This window comes from Saimiri boliviensis, chromosome 8 (genome assembly GCF_048565385.1).
Source record: "Saimiri boliviensis isolate mSaiBol1 chromosome 8, mSaiBol1.pri, whole genome shotgun sequence".
Classification (NCBI taxonomy): Eukaryota; Metazoa; Chordata; class Mammalia; order Primates; family Cebidae; genus Saimiri; species Saimiri boliviensis.
Window position 1 is genome coordinate 38642303 of NC_133456.1, and position 26446 is coordinate 38668748.

The window sequence follows — 26446 nt, forward strand, 5'->3', positions numbered from 1 at the left end:
GAGGCAAATTTATTTTATTGGGTTTTAATGAGCTTGGGACACTGAGAAAGCATGTCAAGAAGCAGAAGGGAGGAAAGAAAAGAAAAGGAATGTTATGCTCTTCTGTGCTTGCTTAATACTGAAAACACTGCAAAGAATAATTCACAAATGAGGACATCAGGATATGAAAAAGATAACCCTATGATTGTTAGGGATGAGCTGTGCTGTCTCAGAAAACACCCTCTGAGCAGGCTGACTTCTTCCCCTCTCCCATTGCTCTGCAGCTACATTCATGAACCCCTACCTAGGCACCACATCGAGGCTGCCCCACATGCTACAATTAATCAAAGCCTGATTACAGCCATCCAGGCAGCTCAAGGGAGGACAGGGAAAACATATGTTGGTTATCCATACTTGAAAATTCCTGTTTGGCACATATCTGTAAAAAATACTGGTTTCTGTCCGGGCGCGGTGGCTCAAGCCTATAATCCCAGCACTTTGGGAGGCCGAGACGGGTGGATCACGAGGTCAAGAGATCGAGACCATCCTGGTCAACATGGTGAAACCCCGTCTCTACTAAAAATACAAAAAATTAGCTGGGCGTGGTGGCGCGTGCCTGTAATCCCAGCTACTCAGGAGGCTGAGGCAGGAGAATTGCCTGAACCCAGGAGGCGGAGGTTGCGGTGAGCCGAGATCGCGCCATTGCACTCCAGCCTGGGTAAAGAGAGCGAAACTCCGTCTCAAAAAAAAAAAAAAAAGAAAGAAAATAGAAAAATACTGGTTTCTGTCTTTTTTTTTTTATTTAAAGACTGCCGCCAAAAAAGTCACAGGATGATGTATTGTAGGTCTGTTGCAAGTTAACAAACGATCTCTGTGAAACTCCCTTATGTCTCTCTGACCTCATATAAACCCTTGTCGTCTAAGCTCCGCTGTTATGGAGCAGCCAGGCAGGTTAATAAAACTTGCTTGCCCGACTTTGGGTCTATTCTTTCTCTTGGCTACCCTTACAATGATCACATAGTACATTGCAGATCGCGGATTTAAACTGACGTTTTAAGTGACTCAGAAACCCTGCATATTATTTACACTCCTCATTTCTATCCTGCTGAATGTCTCTGTGAATACCTAGACGCTTTTTGGACTAAAAGTCTGAATTATCTTTCTGATCTGTATCATTTAAATCACAAATGCTTAGTATTGTTGTAGCAAAATTCCAGCTTAAGAAGACAAAGAGACCAATGGAGACTGAAGAGAACTTTATTTTAGGCGCCCGTGCGTCCCGGACGGCACCAGGCTCATGCCTAAAATGGCCACAGACCCCAACAAAGGTGGCAGTTTAGCATATACGCTGTTTGAGGTAGGAAATCAAGGCCGGTAGCCGGTTTCAGGCAGACAGTCAATCAAGTTTTACAATCTTGGATTTTATGGTCATTTGACTCTATAGCCTTGCAGCTGAGGTAGGGAGGAGGTTGAAAGGTGTGGGGAGGTCATCCAGGGAGATCCTAAGAACAGGAAATGCTGGAATGTGAGGGCCACAGACCTAAAGATACGCTCTAGTGCCCTTATCTATGTAGAGAGAGGGTAGTGCCCAGTCTGCTAGCTTTTACTTTTTTCTAAATACAGTTTGCAACCTAGCTTAGAATGCAAGATAAGCTTGCAGCTTACCTAGGGAGAGGTCACTCAAATTCCTTGGCCTCTGTACAACTCTTAAATGGCCTTTACTTGTAGTTAACTACTACTTGTGTTATGCTTACTATTTAAACTATACTCTATTCTACTTTATTTCATTTTATTTTTCTTCCACAGTATGAACACCATAAGTGCTAAAGCATTAAAAGGTCATTCATCTCAAATTAGTAACACACTTCAGTGTTTGAAAATTCTTGCACATACATTACCCCTTTTCTTTAATAGCAGTATAAGATGAATATTTTAATGTCATCTCTTTTTTAAAAATTAGGAGGCCAAGGTCTAGAGAGAGAACTTGTGAGAGATAGCATGATGACAGTGGAGCCAGAATGTGAACTTGGGTCTTCTGTCTCCAAGTCCAGAATAGCTGCATTGGTCTACTACAATCAGTCTTTTGTTGAGGAAACATCTGTAGCCTTGCTTTCCTGGGGTACAGCATCGGGGGAAGACAACCAAGAGTGTACATGCTTTCTCAGTGGTGTTCAACAGTGGTTTCCTTCCACTAACGACTTTTAAAGAGTTCTCCCTTCTTCATTTCCTTCCTTTTCTCCAGTGAGAGTGTAGAAGTCATTTATATTCACTATGTCAAGTGTTTGAGCTTAATTTTCTTAGATATATTCTGCTGCTCTCTCTTTACTTTCTTATGACCTCATTCAATGAGAAATTGAAACACAAACTGTCAAAGGCATTCAAACTAGAGCAATTTCATCTTGAGTGAGGGCTAGGAAAAATGAAGCTGGACTTGCTGGGCTGCTTTCCCAGAAAGTTAGGTGTTCCTATCCTCCAGATGTACGTAGTTAAGGGAATAGATTGGTAATGTTTACTAATCAGGCCCAGACTTCTTGGGAGTATCCTGATATCCTGATATCTTTTTTTTTTTTTTTTTGAGATGGAGTTTCACTCTTGTTACCCAGGCTGGAGTGCAATGGCACGATCTCGATCTCGGCTCACCGCAACCTCCGCCTCCTGTGTTCAGGCAATTCTCCTGTCTCAGCCTCCTGAGTAGCTGGGATTACAGGCACGCGCCACCATGCCCAGCTAACTTTTTGTATTTTTAGTAGAGACGGGGTTTCACCTTGTTGACCAGGATGGTCTCGATCTCTTGACCTCATGATCCACCCGCCTTGGCCTCCCAAAGTGCTGGGATTACAGGCTTGAGCCACCACGCCCGGCATCTTTTTTTTTTTTTTTTTTTGAGATGGAGTCTTTTCATTTTATTGCCCAGGCTAGAGTGCAATCACTGCAACCTCCGCCTTCTGGGTTTAAGCGATTCTCCTGACTCAGCCTCCCGAGTAGCTGGGGCTATAGGCATGCACCACTACATCTGGCTAACTTTTGTATTTTTAACAGAGAGTTTCACCATGTTGACCAAGCTGGTCTTGAACTCCTGACTGCAGGTGATCCTCCTTCCTTGGCCTCCCAAAGTGCTGGAATTGTACCCGAGCAAGTCAAGGAGCCAAATTTGGTAGGCACACTGGCGGTTGATCTGTTCCCCTCCAGATGGAGGTGGGCTAAGGGGCCCTGGAACGTCTCAAGGGGTGCCTCCCCTATAGGCTGCCGTTCCGGTCACGCCTAGTGGTGACCATAAAATCTTGCTGGGGCCTCCATGTGTTGTATTAGAGCGAGTCAAGGAATGCGCCACACTCTGAGAATGAATTATGGATCCTTTATTAAGCTGGCAACCGAGAGTGGCTAACATCCAAAAATCTCTCTGCCCCGAAGAAAAAGTTAGGTGGTCTTTTATACACTAGTTTTAACAGGAAGTGGGGGACCTAGCTGAAACAAAGTTTTCACAAAGGCACAGTAAGCAAAAAGTTAAAAAGAAAAACTGATACATGAGAAATAAAACAGTGCCATGTGTGAGGAGTACAGCTGTCATGATAGACATACAACTTATAGATAAGGCGGGCTTCGGGGCTCACTACAGCTGCATATTCAGGCTCTGCTGACACCACTTTACTCGGCCTCTTCTCAACAAAGTCATTTCTGGGTGCCCAGAGTCAGTCTGACCTTGCTTTATACTGTAGTTACATACTGAATGGGGAGAAGGTTACTAAAATGAAGAAGCCAAGATGGAGTCTGTTCAGCTCAAAAAGGCTAACATAAAGCCTGCACAGCTTTTAGTCAGGGAAAAGGAGAGTTAGTGTTAGCTGGCAAAAAGCAGGGTATCACAGAATTACAAGTATGAGCCACAGTGCCTAGCCAATGCCCTGATATCTTGAGAACAGAAGCATTTCTAATTTTGCTTTAAAGATAATACTGATTCTTGCAAAATATAGTAATTAAAAAAATTAATCCTCTATCACAAACCCTTTTAACAGAGCATGTCTCCCCATCATTTTTTTTATTCTATATATAAACAAATATTTTACCTTGGGTGGATGCATTCTTCTCTTACTTTCGGGAACCTCCTACTCTGTTTATGGAGTAGCTGTTTTTTCACCACTTCACTTTCTTAATAAACTTCCTTTTGCTTTGCACTATGAATGCGCCCTGAATTATTTCTTGCATGAGATCCAAAAATCCTCTCTTGGGGTCGGCGTTGGGACCCCTTTCCTGTAAGAAAACCATGTGCAGTGTGAGTGCAGGAACATTGCCAGCTGCTTGGAGAACTGCTGAGCCTAACTGTTGCAAAAACAAATCTTACTGGCTGCCATTATTGTCACAGTGGGGAGGGCTCTCTTTCTACTCATGCATGCATATTGGAGCTCTTGCTCTGCTTGGCTTACATTTTCCTTCGATTTTCTTAGTTTTCTTGCAACATTTTGCATGTCTCAATTCTTTCTTTATTAGCAAGTGGAGACCTTTGCTTTGGCTGGGGTGCTGAGTCTCATAGTTAAGTGGAGTTTTACGAAAGAATAGATTATAGGGCAAAGGGGAAACTGAAGGCATAATCTTGGGAGAAAGTGGAGTTGGAAGTCAAGGCGTCCAAATAAAGAATCCCTTTCAAAGGTCAGGGAGTGAGTCAGAAGGGAAAACCACTTATTAAAATATTTTAACAACCATCTTGTTAAACTATTTTTTTGTTTGCCTCTCCTGACTCCTGTGGGTATGTGAAACTGCACCTCTCAATTTGGAGACATAAACAGGTTTTGTTCTCATTCCTTTCCTTTTCACTTAGGAATCTCAATTTCAGTGTTACAAAACATACATTAATCCTAAAGTAATTCCTCCCCTTCTTTCAAGATTCCTGAGGACCCTATTTGATTCTTGGAACCAAAACTATGTTGCTATATGTTGAACTATGAAATAAAGCTACAGACATTAAATGAAACAATATGAAGCGTCTCATGAGGCAGCACACGATTAAGTTCCAAATGTGTATTAAAAACTTTAAGTTAGGAGACTGGAGTTAGAAATGATGGATTTTTTAAAAAAAGGAAAAATAGAGCTTTTTTCTTTTCTTTTTATAACTTTGGTAAATCTAAAATTACATTGTTTGGGGTCATGAAAGTCTATTATGTAACACTCCGTTTTAGGGCATGAAAATCTATTGCATAGCACTTGGCATGCTTATTTAAACAACTTAGTTGATCTATTTAGGATATAATAGATGTTCATCTTGTCTAAAAATATATAGAGAAAAGAAGTCTCTCCACTTTGCTATCTCCTATTTTTCTTTTGAAGAAGTTAGGAAAAATAGGAACCAAAAACCTAGAGAAAATAATATGAATGTGATTTTATCCCCAGGTCCATTATCTCTCTAATGCCAAGGAAAACAGAGAGACTGGTTCTATGGGAATTCCCTAGGGGAATTGGCTTTGCCAGCTTTACTCCACATTAGTGGAGTAGAAGTGGAAGGAGAGTTTACCCTAGTTGGAAAAGTATGCATATGAGCACAAACACAGCAGTGTCACAGGTCGTAGCACAGCCTTTTGGGCCAGGAATGGGCAGAAGGGTAAACTCGAGGTGAGAAGGATCTTATTTTCCCTTTAAAAGTGCCCCAATCGCCGGGCGCGGTGGCTCAAGCCTGTAATCCCAGCACTTTGGGAGGCCGAGGCAGGTGGATCACGAGGTCGAGAGATCGAGACCATCCTGGTCAACATGGTGAAACCCCGTCTCTACTAAAAGTGCAAAAAATTAGCTGGGCATGGTGGCACGTGCCTGTAATCCCAGCTACTCAGGAGGCTGAGGCAGGAGAATTGCCTGAACCCAGGAGGCGGAGGTTGCGGTGAGCCGAGATCGCGCCATTGCACTCCAGCCTGGGTAACAAGGGCGAAACTCCGTCTCAAAAAAAAAAAAAAAAAAAAAAAAGTGCCCCAATCTAGCTTCAAAAAGCATGATTTTTTTCCTTTGACAAATTCTGTCTCCGGTTAAAACATATTTATCAATCTACTCAAATATTTTCAAGAGCCTGTTCCCTCATGTGACAGATTTATATGTGCATGTGACAAGTGATATGCAGGTAATACATACTCTTAACAAGACAAGAGCAAAGAAGCCATTTACACATATCAGTGATTAACATATATTATGAACCAAAAATCAAAAAAAAAAATTAAAAATTGAACTGTTCTTGAAAATCCAGGGCAAACAATTACTCTCAGAATAGTGAGCATTTTAGTTTCAGGCAAAAACAAGGATTCATTTATTTCAGAGAGGAACTACAGGTGCACCAACTTTCCCAGGGGTGGGATTTGAAAGAACCCTGAGATTGACAATGTGGTGCAAAGAATAAAGCTACAGGATTCATCTAACTTGAAATTAAGAACACAATGACAGGGTCTGAGTAAAACACAAGCACCTGTCATATAATAAAAGTTTAATAAATGCTTATGGATTGATGGATAGAATAAATGAAAGTCATTATGACACATAATAAAGGTGTCCTGGTTCGACAGTAAATGCAATGTTTGATGGCACATTAGACACATTTCTGGTTCCCAAATATTATATCTAAAAGGTATCAAGAAAAAAAGTAATTACATATTAAAAACAGAACTCCAACAATTTGGACAAAGAAAATAAATACTAATATTGCCCTCCTAGGTGTTTAAACAATGTTATAGTTGGCAATGTTCTATTCCTTAAACTTTTGAGAGAAGCATCACATGTTTATTATTTTACTCTTGATTTTTAATCAAGCTTTTCTTATACATTTATATTATATTAGTTCAAAATTTTTCTAATTGAAAACATCCCAAAATGTATTACTTTGGACTTTGAGCCATCCATCTCAATTTTGCTAATGATGCAATCCATTGTATTCTTAATACTGATTTACTCTATTTTAACTCAATGAAAAATAATTATATTTATTTATTTATCCAAGCTTCCTCTCCTCTCTTGTTCTGCTTCTCCAAGATGTTTTTCCTCTAAAACAAGATGAAGGTCAAACAATCTCCAGTAAACTAAGACATTTGGAATATCTGAAAAAGGGCAGAAACTATAAAAATCTATTTTTTTTTTTTTTTTTTTTGAGATGGAGTTTCGTTCTTGTTACCCAGGCTGGAGTGCAATGGTGCGATCTCGGCTCACCGCAACCTCCACCTCCTGGGTTCAGGCAATTCTCCTGCCTCAGCTTCCTGAGTAGCTGGGATTACAGGCACGTGCCACCATACCCAGCTAATGTTTTGTATTTTTAGTAGAGACGGGGTTTCACCATGTTGACCACGTTGGTCTCGATCTCTTGACCTCGTGATCCACCCGCCTCGGCCTCCCAAAGTGCTGGGATTACAGGCTTGAGCCACCGCGCCCGGCTAAAAATCTATTTTTTAAAAGGGATTATTATAATTTAGAAAGTATTTGGGCCTCTGTGAAGGAAGAAAATAATTTATAACTCTTGAAATCATTAGTATTCCAGGTTCTTTGCAGAGGCATCGTGTGAACAACATAAACTATGTCAGTGTCCTCTGCCAATCTCTAGTCTCAGAGGAGGAATTGAAGATGAAGGTGGGGAGGGACGAACTTCTAGAAACCCTCCTAAGTAGACAGTCTTAAGGGTGTCATGGAATCTGCTGACATGTAGGGGTATTTTTATTAACCAGCTCATTTCTCCACTTTTCTGTCCATAATGAAGTTTTGTAAAAAGTCTGAACATAAAATAAAATGCTATTTATCGAATGTCCCTTAGGACTCAAGACACTAATACAACTCTATGGAAAATGTTACAGAGCCAATTTAACCTGCCATTGGCTTCTGAACTGGGGAACACAGGGTTTACACTAAGAAAGTCATCTTTCAAAACACTGCAACCAGCTATTAGTGCCTGGGTCTGAATTCCTTGTCAAAACTTCCTATAGTTTGAAAAGAATTTGCACACTGGGTCAGCTACTTCCCACTAACCTGCTGACACCTTCTCTATGATTAACTTCTGGAAAACTCAACATTGCCAAGAAAGCAAAGTACTCCAGGTCTAAAATGTTTTTAATCAATGACAGATTTTTTAGGAATTTAGGGATGCAGGGCTGGGCTTCGTTCCATGTCTGCCCAGAAGTCACCATGACAGAAAAATGCAACGCTTTAACTGCCATTAATTAAAATTATACATGCAAACATACTTGTTATTTTCTATGTAAATTTATAGATCCATAAAATGCATTTTTAAAAGTAGAATTCAGCTAACATTACAGTTAATCATGAGAAACTGGCTGGGTGCAGTGGCTCACAACTGTAATCCCAGCACTTTGGGAGGCCAAGGCGGGCAAATCACAAGGTTAGGAGTTTAAGACCAGCCTGACCAACATGGTGAAATCCTGTCTCTACTAAAAATACAAAAATTAGCCAGGTGTGGTGGTGCATGCCCGTAATATCAGCTACTCAGGAGGCTGAGGCAGGAGAAATGCTTGAACCTGGAAGGCAGAGCTTTCAGTGAGCCTAGATCGCACCACTGCACTCCAGCCTGGGTGACAGAGCAAAACTCCAACTCAAAAAAAAAAAGAGAACCTAGAAGCTTTCCCACCAAGGACAGTAACAAGCCAAAGATATCCCCTCATACCACTCCTTTTCAACATTATACAGGAAGACAAGGAAAGGAAATAAAAGGCATACAAATTGGGAAGGAGGAAATGAAACTACCATGGTTTACAGATAACATAGTTGTTTATATAGAAAATTCATTACAGTTGGCAACAACAAAAACAACAAACCTTGAACTAGTAAGTGATTATAGGCAAGATTGCAGGATACAAGGCTAATTAATACACAAGTCAACTGCTTTTATATATACCATCAATGAACAAATGGAATTGAAATTAAAGACACAACACCACTTACATGTGTAGAAAAACTATAAAACTCTGACGGAAACAACCAAAAGAAAACAAAGTAATGCAGAGATATTTTGTGTTTGTGGATAGAAAACCTCAATATTGTAAAGATGTCATTTTTTTCTGACTTGATCTATACATTAAATGCAGGCAAAATCAAAATTCCAGCAGGTTATTTTGTGGATGTAAACAAACTTATTCTAAAGTTTATTATATAAAGGGGCAAAAGACCCAGCATAGCCAACACAATTTTAAAGAAGAAGAACAAAGTCAGAGGACAGACACTACCCAACTCAAGACTGGCTATAAAGTTACAGTAATCAAGACAGTGAGTATTGCTGAAAGAATAGACAAATAGATCAATGGAATAGAACAGAGAGCCCAGAAATGGATCCACGTAAATATAGTCAATTGATCTTTCACAAAGGAGCAAAGGCGATATAACAGAACAAAAATATTCTTTTCAACAAACAGCCCTGGACGTCACATGCAAAAAAAAAAAACAAAAATTCTAGATAGAGATCTTAAAATCTTAACAAAAATTAACACAAAATAAATTGTATAAATGTAAAATGAAGTACCATAAAAGGCTTAGAAGATAACATAAAGAAAATCTAGGTGACCTTGAATATGGTGATGACATTATAGAAACAACATGGAAACCATGATTCGTGAAAACTAATTCATAAGCTAGACTTCATTAGAATTAAAAGCTTCTGCTCTGTCAAGGCCACTTAGAAAGAATGAGAAGATGACCTCATAGACTTGGAGAAAATATTTGCAAAACACATATCTGATTAAAAAAAAGACTTATCCAAAGTATACCCACACTCTCAAAAAACCCACTTAAAACTCAACTCTAAGAAAATGAACAACCAGATTAGAAAATGGGCAAAAGATCTGAACAGCCATCTCACCAAAAAAGATACAGATAACTAATAAGCACATAAAAATATGTTGAACATCACATATTATCAGGGAAACGTGACTCAAAATGAGATACCTCTACACACCTATTTGAATGGCAAAAATTCAAAACACTGAGGACAACAAATGCTGGTGAGACTGTGGAGTAACAGGGACTCTCCTTTATTGTGAATGGCAATGCAAAATGGTGCAGCGACTCTGGAAGACAGTTTGGTAGTTTCTTCTGAACATATAATTCAAAATTCACACTTCTTGGAATTTACTCAAATTAGTTAAAAAGATGTTCACACAAAAATCAGCATGCATATGTTTATAGAAGCTTTATTAATAATTACCAAAATGGGGCAGAAACCAAGACGTCCTTCAATAGGTGAATGGATAAGTAAACTGTGGTATACCCATTCAGTGGAATATTACTGACCGTTAAAAAGAAATGCACTGTCACACAGAGAAAATTACCATGAGAAGCCAGCCAATCTGAAAAAGCTACAGACTGTGGTTCCAACTACATAACATTCTGGAACAGGCAAAACTATGAAGACAGTAAAAAGATCAGTGGTTGGGGTTAGGAAAGAAGAGGGAATGAATCAGGAAAGCACGGATAATTTTTAGGGCAGTAATACTATTCAACATAATACTATAATGATGGCTACATGTCATTATACATTTGCAAAACCTATAGAACATACCATGAGTGAACCCAAATGTATCATATGAACTCTGGGTGACAATGATATGTCAATGTCACATGGAGTTTGAGTATAACAAATGTACTGCTCTTATGTGGGATATTGCTAGTGGTGGAAACTATGTGTATCTGAGGGCAGGGAGTATGTGGGAAATCAGTATCAGCTTTGCTATAAACCTAAAACTAAAATATAAGATCTGTTTTAAAACCTAAAAAACAAATATGTTAAAAATAGAATTAGACAGTTGAACCTGAAGTGCCTCTAAGAAATCTCACTGTCATCTGAAACAATTTGGTACCCACCAAGCAAAACCATCCTTCATTTCATAACTAATAATATCATTGAAATCCACAATACAATCAAAGTAAATAGAGCACACCCCTCTTGAGGAACTTCACTAAATCTTCGCAAACATATTTTTTCCATTCCTAACGTTATTTTATGGCCAACTATCATTTTTAATTTAACTTACTTTATATATAAGAAGGTTTTTAAACTCATTTCCATATAAGGAAACATGTACAAAGAAGATAGTGGGTTGCTCGAGGTCACAGAGTTAGTAAGAGAAGAGACAGCGTCGATCCAAGGGTCTTGCATGACATCCTGGAACTCTTTTATTCTGATCTCTTTCTTTGGGCAAGACTTAGGACACCCAGCCCAAGGAAAAAGGACTAAGTACACTCAGTGCATCTGTGCCTTTGGAAGACTGCACTGTGAGCTTTCCAGAGGCTGCCAGTTCCTCCGCCTTGAGTTCTGAATGGCAGCAGCCAGGCCTCTCCTGTGTGAGAGGCTAATACAAGTCTGGGTCTGTCCAGGAAGGTCCTCTCTGCCCTGTGGGTGGACTAAAGTGAAGAATGCTGAAGAAGCCACTGAAATAATGTTCTCAGACTTTTGCTTTTCAATTATGCATCCACAGGTGTTCTCACTGTGAGTATTATGTGAAAATACCGTTTTGGGTACAGGAGGTACAGGAGTAAATAAAGCAGGGAAGGGTCACATTTGAAGCAGAGAAAACAGCAAATGTGAAGGCTTTGAGTTGGGAACAAGTAGATGCCTGTGGCAAGGCAGGAGGAGGAGCCCCCGGGAACCATCAGCGGCAGGGCAAAGGTATACTTAGTTTACATTTTGTTCCACTGAAACATTTCCTCCTCATCTGCTTTTCATTTCTTTTGATTCCTGCTCATGTGTTGACCTCAGTTCAGATGGAAGCATTGCAGCTGGAAGGCAGAAAAGGGGAAGAGGGCTTACATGGTACCACTGACTGTCAGGAAATGATCATATTAGGTTAAAAAGAGAGGGATGAGGAGAGAGAAACAATTGAGCTCTGTTTCCTGAGCCACAGAGCCAGCACCAGGCCCCCCACTGAAGAAAGCACGAACAAAAGCTTCATTTGTTTCCCGGCGACACTGCCCTCTAAGGCCTCTCCACAGAAAAGAGGTCTGAAAGAAGCCTATGAGATTGCTTTTTACCATAGCGAGTATGAATGTTGAAAGTGAGTGGCATCTGGGGGAGGTATTTTTTAGCCTCTTGCATATCTTCCCAGCTAAGGAGTTTTGGTGTCTACTGCCTTAGGAATTCCTGCTTTATCCTTCATGCTTTGAGACTAAACTTTCACTTCCCTGAAAAATGTTATCCCTTTCTCCTCTGTCTCAATCTGTTCTGGTTCACTTTTTAAGCTTCTGTATTTTTGACCTCAGCGTTACTTTCATCAGAAAGATTTTTTGGCTCTGTCTTAGGGTGACATCAATTGGCATTTTGGAAAAGATTCATAGAGGCTTTTGTGTGCAGAAAACAATGCTTACAGTACTCTGTGTTACCACTGACATTTATTCTGCTACAGTTATAAATAGAAAACTGCTTTTCTTAAGCTTTTAAACATAATTGAAAAAATTCAGTATTAATCTATAAATGTAAACATGTTTGGGTTAAAGTAAGCACAATTTGTCCTTGGTTATTGCTTGGTTGGCATATATATATATATGTCACAAACAAAATGTATATAAAGCTTTAGGTTCTATATATAAGCTTAAATTATTTTATATTTTAAATATACAGTTGACTCTTGAAAAAGGCAGATATTAAGGACACTGTCTTCTTTCATGGTCAAAAATCTCTATATAACTTTACTTTCCAAAAACTTAACTACTATTAGACCATTGCTGACTGGAAGCATTACTGATATACAAACAATCAGTTAACACATATTTTGTATGTAATGCGTATAATATATTCTATTCTGACAATAAAGTAGGATAGAGAAAAGAAATGTTATTAAGCAATTCCTAAGATAAAATATATTTACTGTCTATTAAGTGGATCATCATAAAGTTCTTCATCCTTGTTGTCTTCACACTGAGTAGGCTGAGGAAGGGAAGGAAGAGGAAGCATTGGTCTTGCTGTCTCAAGGTGGCAGAGCTGAAAGAGGTGGAAGAAGTGGAAGGAGGAGCGCAAGGCACACTGGCACAGCTTTACATAATTTCTGTCTGATATCCTGCTTTTTCATTTCTCAAAAGATGTTTCCATACAGTACCAATCTTCCATCATTTGCTTTAATTTCGGTGCCTATATCACAGAAGGCTCCATGTTGTACAAAACGGAAAAAGCAGTCTTCAGTAATTGTAACCCTTTGGCCAGATTGTCTAATGTCAGTTTGTTTCATTGCCTCACTCTGGTTTGGAAGTCCTCATCTCCATCAAGTTGTCTTCTGTTAATTCTTATGTGGTGTCTATTCGTTCTTGAGTTTCTCCAAGATTCATATCTTGAAACCTTTTATCCCTCCACCATTTTTGCCATATCCACACTCTCTTTCAAGATTCATTTGACTGGTCCTGTCACAAATCTTGTGAAATCACGTACAATGTCTGGACACAGTTTTCTGCAGCAAAAACTTATTTGTTTGGGCCTGATTGCTTTCACAGCATTTTCTGTAACAACAATCACATCTTCAATGGGGTAATCTTCCCAGACTTTCATGATGTGCCCCCTACTGGGCTTCCCTTTCATAGTGCTGACAATCATTCCACAGACTACTGTGAATAATGAGCCTTGATGGTCCTTATGATCCCCTGATCTAAAAGCTGAATTAGACATGTTGAGTTTGTGGCCACATAGACCACTTTAATGCCTTCTGTGTGGAACTCATGGGGTTCTAGGTGGTCAGGGACATTGTCCAATATCAAAATAGCTTTATAAAAAAGCCCCTTACTGGCGAGGTAGTTCCTGATTTCAGGAACAAAGCATTGATGCAGCCAGTGAGAAGAGTTCTCATTTTCTGAGCCTTATTAACAGCTGCTGTTTATATTTTCCTTCAAAGCCTGGGGGTTAGTAGGTTTATAGATAAGGACAGTCCCAGTCATAAATCCCACTGCTTTTGCACAAAACATTAGCCTTAGCCTGTCCCTTCCTGCCTTAAATCTTGTGCTTGCTTTTCTTCGTTACTAGTTGTAAAGGTAGCCGACAGAAAGGAGAATAGACCGGAAGTTAGACAAGAAAGTATTAACCTGCTGGGCTGCTCCGTAACAGTCAGAGGAGGTAGCCCTGAGCTTACAAAACAAGGGCTTTATAGAGGATGAGAGGGGCATAATCTATCCACTGGTAACAAGCACAGAGATAGTTTGTTAACTTGTAACAGACCTACAATACATCATCCTGTGCCTTTTGTGGCGGCAGTCTTTTTTAAAAAAGAGAGAAACCATGTGTCAAACAGGAATTTTCAAGTATGGATAGCCAGGATGTGTTTTCCCTGTCCTCCCTGAAGCTGCCCAGATGGCTTTAATCAGGCTTTGCTTAATTGTAGCATGTCTGGCAGCCTTGATGTGGCGCCTAGGTAGGGTTTATGAATGCAGCTGCAGAGTGATCAGAGGAGGAAAGGAGGTCAGCCTGGGCAGAGGGTGTTTTCTTGTCCGTAACACTAGTAAGTATCTTTTGTAGCATTTTTCTTTCCCCTAGAATGAGGCACTTTTATCTGCAAAAAAACTATCTTCAGGAAAATGTCCTTTCTCCTCAACAGTTTTATTAATTGTGTCTGGTAATTTGCTGCCTGTTGGTTGTCAAAAACTGCTTCACCTGTGATCTTGATCTTTTTAAAGCCACGCTTCTTTCTAAAATTAGCAAACTATCTTTGCAGGCATTACGTTTTCCAGCTTTAGATCTTTCACCTTCCTTTTGCTTTTAAGTTATCATATAATGGCTTTGCTTTCTCTTGAATCATGTTAGAGTCTATAGGTATCCCTTTCTTATAGCAATCCTGCAATCACATAAAAGCTGCATTTTCAATATGACATAAAAAGGTATTTTGCAAAAAGTGCAAGGTTTTGTTACTTGCTGGCCTAGCTGTAGTGATGGCTTCATATCTTCTCTTTTCTTTTCTTCTCTTTTTCTTTCTTTTCCAATGAGCCTTATGCTAGATCCATTTACCTTAAAGTGCAGGAAACCTCAGCTGCAGGCCCCAATATATGGAACATATCAAACAACTCAACTTTTTTGGTAATGTCATGACTCTTCTCTGTATCTTGGGAGCACTTCCAGGAGCACTATTGGCTCTTTGTGTGGGTCCCATGGTGTTATTGAAAGTTTATGGTGTAGCACTGAAAAGTAAGTGAAAACTTAGAAAGGTCACTTTTTACTGGGATACGCAATTTATGGATGAAACAAACTGCTCACTTGGTGATAATTAGCATCATGTGGCATTTTAACCAGATACAATGCTTGAGCTCACTGCAGTAGCAATGGGAGGTGGCTACAAAATTATTACAGAAGTTCAACATGTACTACAGTTAATTTTATGTGGTTATAATTTGATAGCACGGCCGGGCGCGGTGGCTCAAGCCTGTAATCCCAGCACTTTGGGAGGCCGAGGCGGGTGGATCACAAGGTCGAGAGATCGAGACCATCCTGGTCAACATGGTGAAACCCCATCTCTACTAAAAATACAAAACATGAGCTGGGCATGGTGGCGCGTGCCTGTAATCCCAGCTACTCAGGAGGCTGAGGCAGGAGAATTGCCTGAACCCAGGAGGCGGAGGTTGCGGTGAGCCGAGATGGCGCCATTGCACTCCAGCCTGGGTAACAAGAGCGAAACTCTGTCTCAAAAAAAAAAAAAAAAAAAAAAAAGAATAATTTGATAGCACATCTGAACTTGTTTACATTTTTCTCAGCTGAGAATGATGTCATGTAGTCTGCGTTGGTATAAGTGTTGACAAACTTCAACTTTTTATAATAGATTTGTGTATATTTTATGTAGTAAATAAGAAAGCAGACTAGTATCTAAATATATTTTATGCATTCATGGCATACCTAACTTTCTCTTCATCTTTTTGCTATTTCTAGGCATGAATTATCAGTGAATATTTAAAAATTGTCCGACGTTTCAAAAAATTTTTCTAATATACTTATTGTTAAACTTACTGAAAAAAAAATCCATGTGTAGTGAACCCTTGCAATTGAAACCCCTATTGTTCAAAGGTCAATGGTATATGATTCAACAAATGTATGTCTAAGTCCAATAATATGATTGTTCCGAAATATTTAAACATATTTTATGTACCTGGTTAATTGTATTCCTATAAATGCCAGCTATGGTCACACTTTCATATAATGGTTTTTCTCAAAAACCTTAAGCACCTAAGAAAGCAGGTATACAAATCCCATGAAAAAACCTTTGTATACATATTTCCATATGATACTCTTAAGCATTTAAACATCGTAAAACTTGCACTCATAAATTTAGTAAATCAAGATTATCTTAAATATTTAAAATTAATTGCAAACATACATGAGTAAAATCTTCAAGTGTTTTAATTAAAACCATCTCTCTTTCCCAGGCATCAGAGAGGACTAAAAAAAAAAAAAATCACCTATTATGTTAGTTTCTCTTAAACATTTTGATACAAAGCATATACAAAGCAGCATCATGATTTTTAAATTTGTTGCATTTGCATAAAAACACCTTATGCAAAATTATAATATCATATTCATTTGTAGAAATCATTTAAGTATTTCTGTTTTTTTGGTATAGCCTTGAGTTTGCAAAGTTATTTAATTAAGTAGAACAGAATTATCATTTCAGGTCCACCACTGGAGCTGAAATTATTCACTCAGAGTTTTTGGTCAGAGACTTGATAACAGTAGTATCAATTTGGGGTCCCTGGTCACTGGTCAAGGAAATAAAATCTGGAACATGTGGTCTAATGCAGAGTACCTTCCAAGAAAATTCAGCTCAGGTTTATAAGGAAAATCCCTTTTCAAGAGTTCTGTTGTTAACGAAGAACTCATTGATATTATCAATTTATTGTATCACATAAATTTTTGCCATCTTTCAAGTTTTACGCTGACACAAATTCTGCCGTAACTGCCTATAACATTTTAGCACTTGATTGGATAAATGGATATGCCTATCCAGATTTGAATCTCTTTGTTTACTGATTAAACACGGTAGTGTAAGATTTTATATTCTACGGCTTAGCAAACACAATTCCATTATTAATAGCTAGTATTCTGGTCTTATTATCTAAGGTGGGCAAGGCTGGAAGTGAGAACATAAATTCAAACAAAGTTTAGAGAAAACAGTTGTATGAGATTCCTAGGGCTGCTATAACAAAGTGCTACAAACGTGGTTGTTTACTGTCTTATAGGTCTGTAATATAAAAATCTAAAATCAAGATGTCAGCAGCATAATGCTCTCCTGAAATACGTAGGAGAGAAACTGTTTCTTGCCTCTTCCTAGCTTCTGGTGGTTTGAAGGCAATCTTTGGTGTTCCATGGTTTGCAGATGCATCACTCTCGTCCTTCATCTTCACGTGGAGTTCTTCTTGTGCCTCTGTGTCTTCACATGGCATTCTTCTTATAAGGATGCCAATCATATTGGATGGCACCCTACTTCAGCATAACACCAACTTAATTACACCTGCAATGACCTATCTCTAAATCAGGTCACATTCTGAGGAACCCAGGGTTTGGACTTCAACATATGTATGTGTGTGGTTTTTTTTTTCTTCTTTAGAAAACAATTTGATCTCTAACACCATAACAAAATCAGTGGACTGTAGATCCTGGTAATGTTAAGCAATTTATCAACCTTGGCATTATTGACAGATTGCACTGAATAATTCTTTGCACTGAATTCTTTTTTGTACTAGAAAATTTAGGAGGTCTGTCCTATATATTGGGAGATGTCACCAGCATCTTTGGCTAATAGGGGAGACCTCCTCGCCTCTTTCCGCTTCTCGGCCTTCACCTCCTCCCTCCTCTAATTCCAGGATGGGAAGGAGGTCTTTAAAAAAAAAATACCAAAGAGCTTAAATCTGTGGTCGGGCAACTTGCTGATGCCACTGACCAGGCCATGAAGAGCCCCAAGGACTGGGAAGATAAGTTTATTTTCAGTTCCCAGCGTCTCTGCTAGCTACAGGCCTTGAAAGAGTTCCAAATGAATGTTATCACTCCTGGCCAGACACTGGGTCACGTCCCCCATGTCTGCATGACCCAGGCTCCCTCCTGGAAACACCTCTGCCAACTAGTAATTTACTGCCTTTGTCTTGTGTCTGTAAGCCCCTCCCTTGCCTGCTCCTGCTCATGGTGCATATGAACTAGCAAATCAGTGAAGCCAAAACATTGTAAGGTCAGACATCCAGCCAATGGAGAAGGACACAGTTTTGCCTCACTTTCCTCTTTAGCGTTGTAAGCCTATAAAATGGGAAAGAAGCTACTTCTCAGGGAGCTTGGAGAATAAGGCTTTACAGCCTGCAGCTCTTGGCTGAGTAAAAAGCCACTTCCTTCCTCCTTTCAGTGTTTGAGAGGTTTGTTTCCCTCTGCTCCTGGTTCATGGCCTTTACATGTTACAAGCCAGTGACACCCTCTTAATGTAACAACCGAAAATGTCTTCAGGCATCTCTAAATACCTCCTGGAGGGGTGGGCATTAAAATTGCCCTCAGCTGAAAACCACAGATGAAAGAAAAATATAGAAAGGCACACATAAAGGTAAGCCAGAGTTGGAATATTTGAGGAAGAAAAGAGGAAAAATAAGAAATTGTCTTATGGCAATAAGAAGTGTGTAAATGAGGTTATAAAGGGGTATTAGTTTCTGTAAGAAAAAGATTAGGACATGATTATAGGAGTGAGGCAAGTGCGTGAAGTAGGGTGAGGTTGGTAGAGGGGAAAAGGCCTGGGAATTAAAAGGATCATCTGTGTACACATTGATATAGCCAGTAATTATCATGGAAGGAGTTTTGGAGACTGACAGTTAACCAGGAACCAGAATCTTCAAGGAATGTGAGGAGCAGGGGTGATCTGGGGGAGAGGAATGGCTGTAACAAAGAGGAGTAGGTGAAATATCTGATGATTTGAGATTCAAGCAAGGCCTTTCGTGGAGTCAGAAAAGACAGCAGCCTAGAAGTGGCCTTGGGGGACAAAAGGACACCCCCCCCATGCCTGTGTCTGGAGGACACCCCTCCCCCCATGCCTGTGTCTGGAGGACACCCCTCCCCCCATGCCTATGTCTGGATGACACCCCTCCCCCCATGCCTGTGTCTGGAGGACACCCCTCCCCCCATGCCTGTGTCTGGAGGACACCCCTCCCCCCATGCCTATGTCTGGAGGACACCCCTCCCCCCATGCCTATGTCTGGAGGACACCCCTCCCCCCATGCCTGTGTCTGGAGGACACCCTCCCCCCATGCCTGTGTCTGGAGGACACCTCTCCCCCCGTGCCTGTGTCTGGAGGACACCCCTCCCCCCATGCCTATGTCTGGAGGACACCCTCCCCCCATGCCTGTGTCTGGAGGACACCCCTCCCCCCATGCCTGTGTCTGGAGGACACCCCTCCCCCCATGCCTATGTCTGGAGGACACCCTCCCCCCATGCCTGTGTCTGGAGGACACCCCTCCCCCCATGCCTGTGTCTGGAGGACACCCCTCCCCCCCATGCCTGTGTCTGGAGGACACCCCTCCCCCCCATGCCTGTGTCTGGAGGACACCCCTCCCCCCCATGCCTGTGTCTGGAGGACACCCTTCCCCCCCATGCCTGTGTCTGGATCCAGTGACACAAAAAGGCAAAGGCGAAGCCATTGCAGGGGGCTGCAGGAGACACCATCCTCCAGAGTGCACAAGTTAGTGCAAGAAGAGGTAGAAGGGAAACTTTAGGAAAAAAGTTGAGATCACAGAGAAGTTTGCTGATTATTGGCCACGAGTTCCAGGGAACAGAGTTGAAGGAGTTCAGTGGTTGAGGATTGATGAGAAGCAAGATCAAAAACAGGAATTAACAGAGCCTTATAAAAATTAGTGTAAAGAGAAATAAGCAATTTCCTAAGAATCAGTTCTTAGCTTCTTGCAATGACTGACATAAATAGCAATAAAGACATATTAGATAATGGTACAAAGCTGGTGTTTTTGAGAGCTGTGGGAGGAGGGATCTTGCCAGAAGCTTGCCAAGTTTGGGGGCTCTCTCTTGATCTTCAATGGTGAATTTCAGGGTCATTTTTCACTGGGGCCTTAATGGCAACTCAGAGGAAAGCAGTTTTCTGTCAGCAAGATATTTAAAAAAACCCCTTCAGTGTTGGAACCTGAACCCTCTGAGTTTGTATGTCAGCTCTGCTACAAAGAAGGGAGATGTCTGTCTTTTTTTTTTTTTTTTTCTTTCAGACAGAGTCTTGCTTTGCCATCCAGGCTGCAGTGCAGTGGCTCTATCTCAGTTCACTGCAACCTCTACCTCCTGGGTTCAAGAGATTCTCGTGCCTCAGCCACCAGAAGAGCTGGGATTATAGGCAAGCAGCACCAAGCCCAGCTAATTTTTGTATTTTTTTAGTAAAGACGGGGTTTTGCCATGTTTGCCACTAACAAACAAGTTACTGAAATATATACCGAACTGTCTGCTGAGTTGTACAGACATTAATAACTCAGTCACACTTTAAATCGATGTTTTTTGTACTTTCACATAACCCATGGGAAGAAATACCTTTTTTGGCATAATCCAAAGTATGTATTTGTGAGCATTTTGTTAGTGGATACTTGCCCTTATTGCATGTTGTGCACACTGGTAATTTATTTATCAGATTACTATTTTTTATGAGACAGAGTCTTGCTCTGTCACCCATGCTGGAATGCAGTGGCACAATCACGGCTCACGGCATCCTGGACCTACTGGGCTCAAGAGATCCTTTAACTTCAGTCTTCCAAGTAGTTCAGACTACAGGCATGTAGTCACTTCATCCTCTCCATTCATACCATTTACACTTTGTAACTTCACATTCATCCTCTCTGTTTACCTAGATCACACATACCAAGTAACATTCTCTCTATTTACAATAGGGTGCATTCTGAGTAAATGACTCTGTGACTTCACTTCATTCTCTTCATTTATGTGTAATATATGCCAGGTAACCAATGGGAAACCTCTGGAGTATTGAACCCCTAGAAAATCCTGTAGGTGGAGCTTTTGAGCCCCTATGCTTGGCCCACTTTCACACTGGAGTGTACTTTCGTTCTCAATAAATCCCTGGCTTTGCTTTCCTTGCTTTGTGCGCTTTGTCCAGTTCTTTGTTCTAGATGCCAAGAACCCGGACACCTTCTGTCATTAACACTGCCAGATAATTACTGTTTTTAAGTTCATCTCATGATACCAATTTTGAAGCAACTTTATTCTACAAACATATATTGAGCACCTTGTTTCTGTCTAGTTCTGATGGCTACTACAAATTTAAAGAATGATGTAGATTATGTCGCACAGGCCGCTGTGGAAACAAATACATAAATACTTACTAAATAAAGCATTGTAATATAAATATGTCAAAGTGCTGTTGGACCTTAGCCTAGAAAATCTGAAAACATTCTTCAAAAGGACAGGACCATTAAACTTTGCTTGAGGAGGGAGTAGGACTTGTGTACGTAGAGAAAATGTGCTATGAAGGTGTTCCAGGTGGTTATTTCTTAGGCTGAGCCACATACAGAATTTGGTTTATACAAATAGTGCATTACCACTTTTCTTCTCAAAAAAAATTTTTGTTTTTAGAGACAGAGTCCTGCTCTGTCACCAGGTGCCAGGCTGGGGTGCAGTAGTGTGATCTCAGCTCACTGTGACCTCTGCCTCCCAGGTTCAAGCAATTCTCCTGCCTCAGGCTCCCGAGTAGCTGGGACTACAGGTGTGCACCACCATGCCCAGCTAATTTTTGTATTTTAGTAGAGACGGGGTTTCACCATGTTGACCAGGATGGTCTCGATCTCCTGACCTCGTGATCCGCCCGCCTAGGCCTCCCAAAGTGCTGGGATTACAGGAGTGAGCCACCACACACGGCCTTCTTCTGAAATTTAATCCATCTCCTCTATCATCTTTCTTGGATTTTAGAAAAAAATTTCATTTCTGCAGAATTATCCTGCTGTTGGCTGCCTAACTATAGCTAAAGACATGACAAACTAAAGAACTTCTTGGAAGTAATTCCTCAGAACATACCAAGTAAAGCACATACTAATCTGGGTAAGATTTAGTCAGCCTGCTAGACATATTCATCATGTTTGTTATGCTGTGGTTACAGAGAACACCAAAATTGTCTCCGCCTTCAAGATGCTTGCATGTGCTGGGAAGGGGAGTGGACAAATTAAAGAGGAAGAGAGACAAGAGAGGATCATCTGACTCTGGGAAAGGGTAGAGTTGGTTACAGAGAAAGCACTCTGGAGAGGAAGACGGGGCACCTGAAATCTAGCTATGTGTTAATTTACTTCGATCAGCAGTTACAGATTCAAGCCCTATGAGGGGTCATGTAGGCAACCGAAATGAGTGCAACACCCTGTGGACAAGATAGGATGTGGTGAGGTCTTGGCAAACCAAGCATATAGCCAGTCTACGGGAAGCAGTGGGTGGTCCTCTGGCCGAGTATATTAGTCTGTTTTCACGCTGCTGATAAAGACATATCTGAGACTGGGAAGAAAAAGAGGTTTAATTGGACTTAACAGTTCTGCCTGGCTGGGGAGTCCTCAGAATCATGGCGGGAGGAAAAAGGCACTTCATACCCGGTGGCAACAAGAGAAAATGAGGAAGATGCAAAAGCAGAAACCCCTGGTAAAACCGTCAGGTCTTGTGAGACTTATTCACTACCACGAGAACAGCATGGAGGAAACCACCCCCATGATTCAGATTATCTCCCACTGAATCCCTCCTACAACACATGGGAACTATGGGAGTACAATTCAAGATGAGATTTGAGTGAGGATACAGAGCCAAACCATATCACCAAGCACGGGCAGAACTGAACTTTTAAAAAACCAAATTGAGTGACAACTAAAGATGGCTGCGCCAATGTAACATCACTAGCAACCAGTGACCTCTTTTTCCTCCTTGCGTGGCTCCTATGGTGGCAGGCTGGGCACAAGGACCATGCTGGGCTGGACCCCTCGAGAAGTTTCTGTGGCACTGAAATAAGGCCAAATTACAATGGAGCTCTGTCAAAAATGTCTTCCTCTTATCAAGAAGACCAAGTTTCTAAATGCCTACATTACTGTATCAGAAGAGTTGGCCTTAAAACAAGCTGAAAAATCAGAAAAGAGATATAAGAATGGACAGTCACTTGGGGATTTAGATGGAATTCCTATTGCAGTAAGAGACAACTTTAACACATCCGGCATTGAGACAACATGTGCATGAAATATGCTGAAGGGTTGTGTACCACCTTATAATGCTACAGTAGTTAAGAAGTTGTTGGATCAGGGAGCTCTACTAACGGGAAAAACAAATTTAGATGACTTTGCTATGGGATCTGGAAGCACAGATGGTGTATTTGGGCCAGTTAAAAACCCCTGGAGTTATTCAAAACAATATAGATAAAAGAGGAAGCAGAATCCCCACAGCAAGAGTGAAGATTCAGACTGGCTGATAACTGAAGGAAGCTCAGGTGGGAGTGCAGCTGCTGTGTCAGTGCTCACATGCTATGTGGCTTTAGGATCAGATACAGGAGGATCGACCAGAAATCCTGCTGCCCACTGTGGGCTTGTTGGTTTCAAACCAAGCTATGGCTTAGTTTCCCATCATGGTTTCAAACCAAGCTATGGCTTAGTTTCCCATCACGGTCTCATTCTCCTGGTGAATTCGATGGATGTGTCAGGAATCATAACCAGATGTGTGGATGATGCAGCAATTGTATTGGGTGTACTGGCCATCTACCACAGTACATGATCCTTTTTTTTCTTTGAGACAGAGATTCACTTTTGTTACCCAGGCTGGAGTGCAATGGCGCGATCTTGGCTCACCACAACCTCCGCCTCCTAGGTTCAGGCAATTCTCCTGCCTCAGCCTCCTGAGTAGCTGGGATTACAGGCATGCACCACCATGCCCAGCTATTTTTTTTTTTTTTTTTTTTTTTGGTATTTTTAGTAGAGATGGGGTTTCACCATGTTGACCAGGATGGTCTCGATCTCTTGACCTCGTGATCCACCCGCCTTGGCCTCCCAAAGTACTGGGATTACAGGCTTGAGGCACCACGCCTGGCCACCTGACCCTTTTAATAAATCACTCGTGCTTTCCAGTTTGACAGATGTGAGCAAACTATGAATGGGAATTCCTAAGGAGTATCTTGGAACAGAATTATCAAGTGAAATACAGTCTCTTTGGTCCAGAGCTGCTAACCTCTTTGAGTCTGAGGGGGTCAAAGTAATTGAGAAGTATCCCTTCCTCACACCAGTTATTCAATTGTCTGCTACCATGTATTGTGCACATCAGAAGTGGCATCGAATATGACAAGATTTGATGGGCTACAATATGGTCACAGGTGTGACATTGATGTGTCCACTGAAGCCATGTATGCTGCAACCGGATGAGAAGGGATCAATGATGTGGTGAGAAGAAGAATTCTCTCAGGAAACGTTTTCTTATTAAAAGAAAACTATGAAAATTATTTTGTCAAAGCACAGAAAGTGAGACATCTCATTGCTAATGACTTTGTGAATCCTTTTAACTCTGGAGTGGATGTCTTGCTAACTCCTACCACCTTGAGTGAGGCAGTACCATAGTTGGAGTTCATCAAAGAGGACAACAGAACACAAAGTGCCCAGGATGATATTTTTACACAAGCTGTAAATAAGGCAGGATTGCCACCAGTGAGTATCCCAGTTGCACTCTCAAACCAAGAGCTGCCAATAGGACTGCAGTTTATTGGATGTGCATTTTGTGACCAGCAGCATCTTACAGTAGCCAAATGGTTTGAAAAACAAGTGCAATTTGCTGTTATTCAACTTCAAGAACTCATGGATGATTGTTCAGCAATCCTTGAAAATGAAAAATTAACTTCTGTCTCTCTAAAACAGTAAACATATCTTAAAATTTAAGATGACTTTTAGGCCAGGTGTGGTGGCTCACATCTGTAATCCCAGCACTTTGGGGGGCCAAGCCAGGTGGATCACTTGAGATCAAGAGTTTGAGACCAACATAGCCAACACAGTGAAACCCCATTTCTACTAAAAATACAAAAATCAGCTGGGCATAGTGGCGGGGCCTGTAGACCCAGCTACTCGGGAGAGTGGGGCAGGAGAATCCCAGAGGCAGAGGTTGCAGTGAGCTGAGATTGCACCACAGCACTCCAGCCTGGGTGACAGAACAAGACTCTGTCTCAAAAGTAAATAAATAAATAAATAAATAAATAAATAAATAAATAAATAAATAACCAAGTCAGGGAATTCACACTTGTATAGAAAAGGTTTTTTAAAAATTTCTCTATTTTGTTAAAACAATTGGTAGGCCAAACAAAACGCATTTGCTAGTAGGGGAGGTCACTCATGACCATTTTTTAATTTCTGCTCTGTTAATCAAGGCTTTTCTAGAATTCTGTATTTAAAATGAAAATTTCTTGATTGGAAATAATTGTAATACCTTAGCGTGAATGGTCCATTTGATTACTTTCTTTTTAATTGGAGTAAATGGAATTCATTCTTTTTAAGTCTCTCTTATGGGCTAGGTTACCAGGAAAATAACTCTTAGCATCCTAGAAAGAAGCAATGCTTTCAGGATGAAAAGGGTTAATCTGTGAAGCCCTTGGGTAAAGATGGAAAGAAACACTGGAAGGGAAGGAGCGAGTAAGAGGACTCCAGGAGAGGTGCTCTCCTTTTTTGTGTGCTTTCAGTTCCTTTGCAGAGCTGGGGAAACGGGAGATTTTTCAGCAAGGGTCAGTCCTGGCTACTATTCTGGGACAGTGTAAAAGCAAACAGAGTGAGTTTTCCTGAAGAGTTTTCCTGGTGGCACAATGAGTGTTCAAAAGATTTAAAAAGAAATATATAGTGTGAATAATGTGTAAAACAGTTAGTTTTCATTCCCTTTTGTTCATTTAGGAACTACAGTACTGTGATGTCAGTAACATAGATCACAGTCATACGTCTCCAGGGTTTTTATCTTCCTCTGAACCTGACCTAGCTACTGTTTGGTGGATTATAGAGGAAAGGCTGTAATGGGAAAGTAGGTTGGGTGAAGGGATGAGAAAAAAGGAAAGCGTCGTGGAGCACATGAGCAGGCCTTTCCCATGAAGAAGCAGATATGTGCCCAGAGGAGACTCACAGGAAGGGAACTACAGCATCTTCTTTCTCTCTTTCTCTTCCCTTTCCTACCTGCTTTTTTTCCCTCCCTACCTTTTCCATTCACTCTCTACTCCTTAAAGGAGACATATACCTCAATGCACTGGGATGTGCAGGGATTGGAAACAGCAAAATGTTAGTGCCACTGTGTACCAGTCTACCCTGGACTCTGACATGCCAGCAGAAATGTGTACTTTCTGCCAGAACCAAGGCACCAAGCAAACGTTGTCAAAAATTCACAGAGAACTAAAAAGCATGCTGTGGACAGACGTGCTACCTGTGACGCTGACAGACCCTTTAAAAATATTCCACCTGCAGTCCCCACAAGTAATAGTCACACCATACACTCTGACTTTTAGCTGTAATCAAAGACCTGAAGAATTTTCCCGGTGGCACAATGAGTGTTCAAAAGATTTAA

General features: G+C 40.8%; 1 pseudogene; it reads left to right on the forward strand.

The window, feature by feature from the left end:
* Positions 1–22849: 22849 nt before the first annotated feature.
* On the forward strand, positions 22850–24774 carry LOC101047607 (glutamyl-tRNA(Gln) amidotransferase subunit A, mitochondrial-like; annotated as a pseudogene).
* The last annotated feature ends 1672 nt before the right edge of the window (positions 24775–26446 follow it).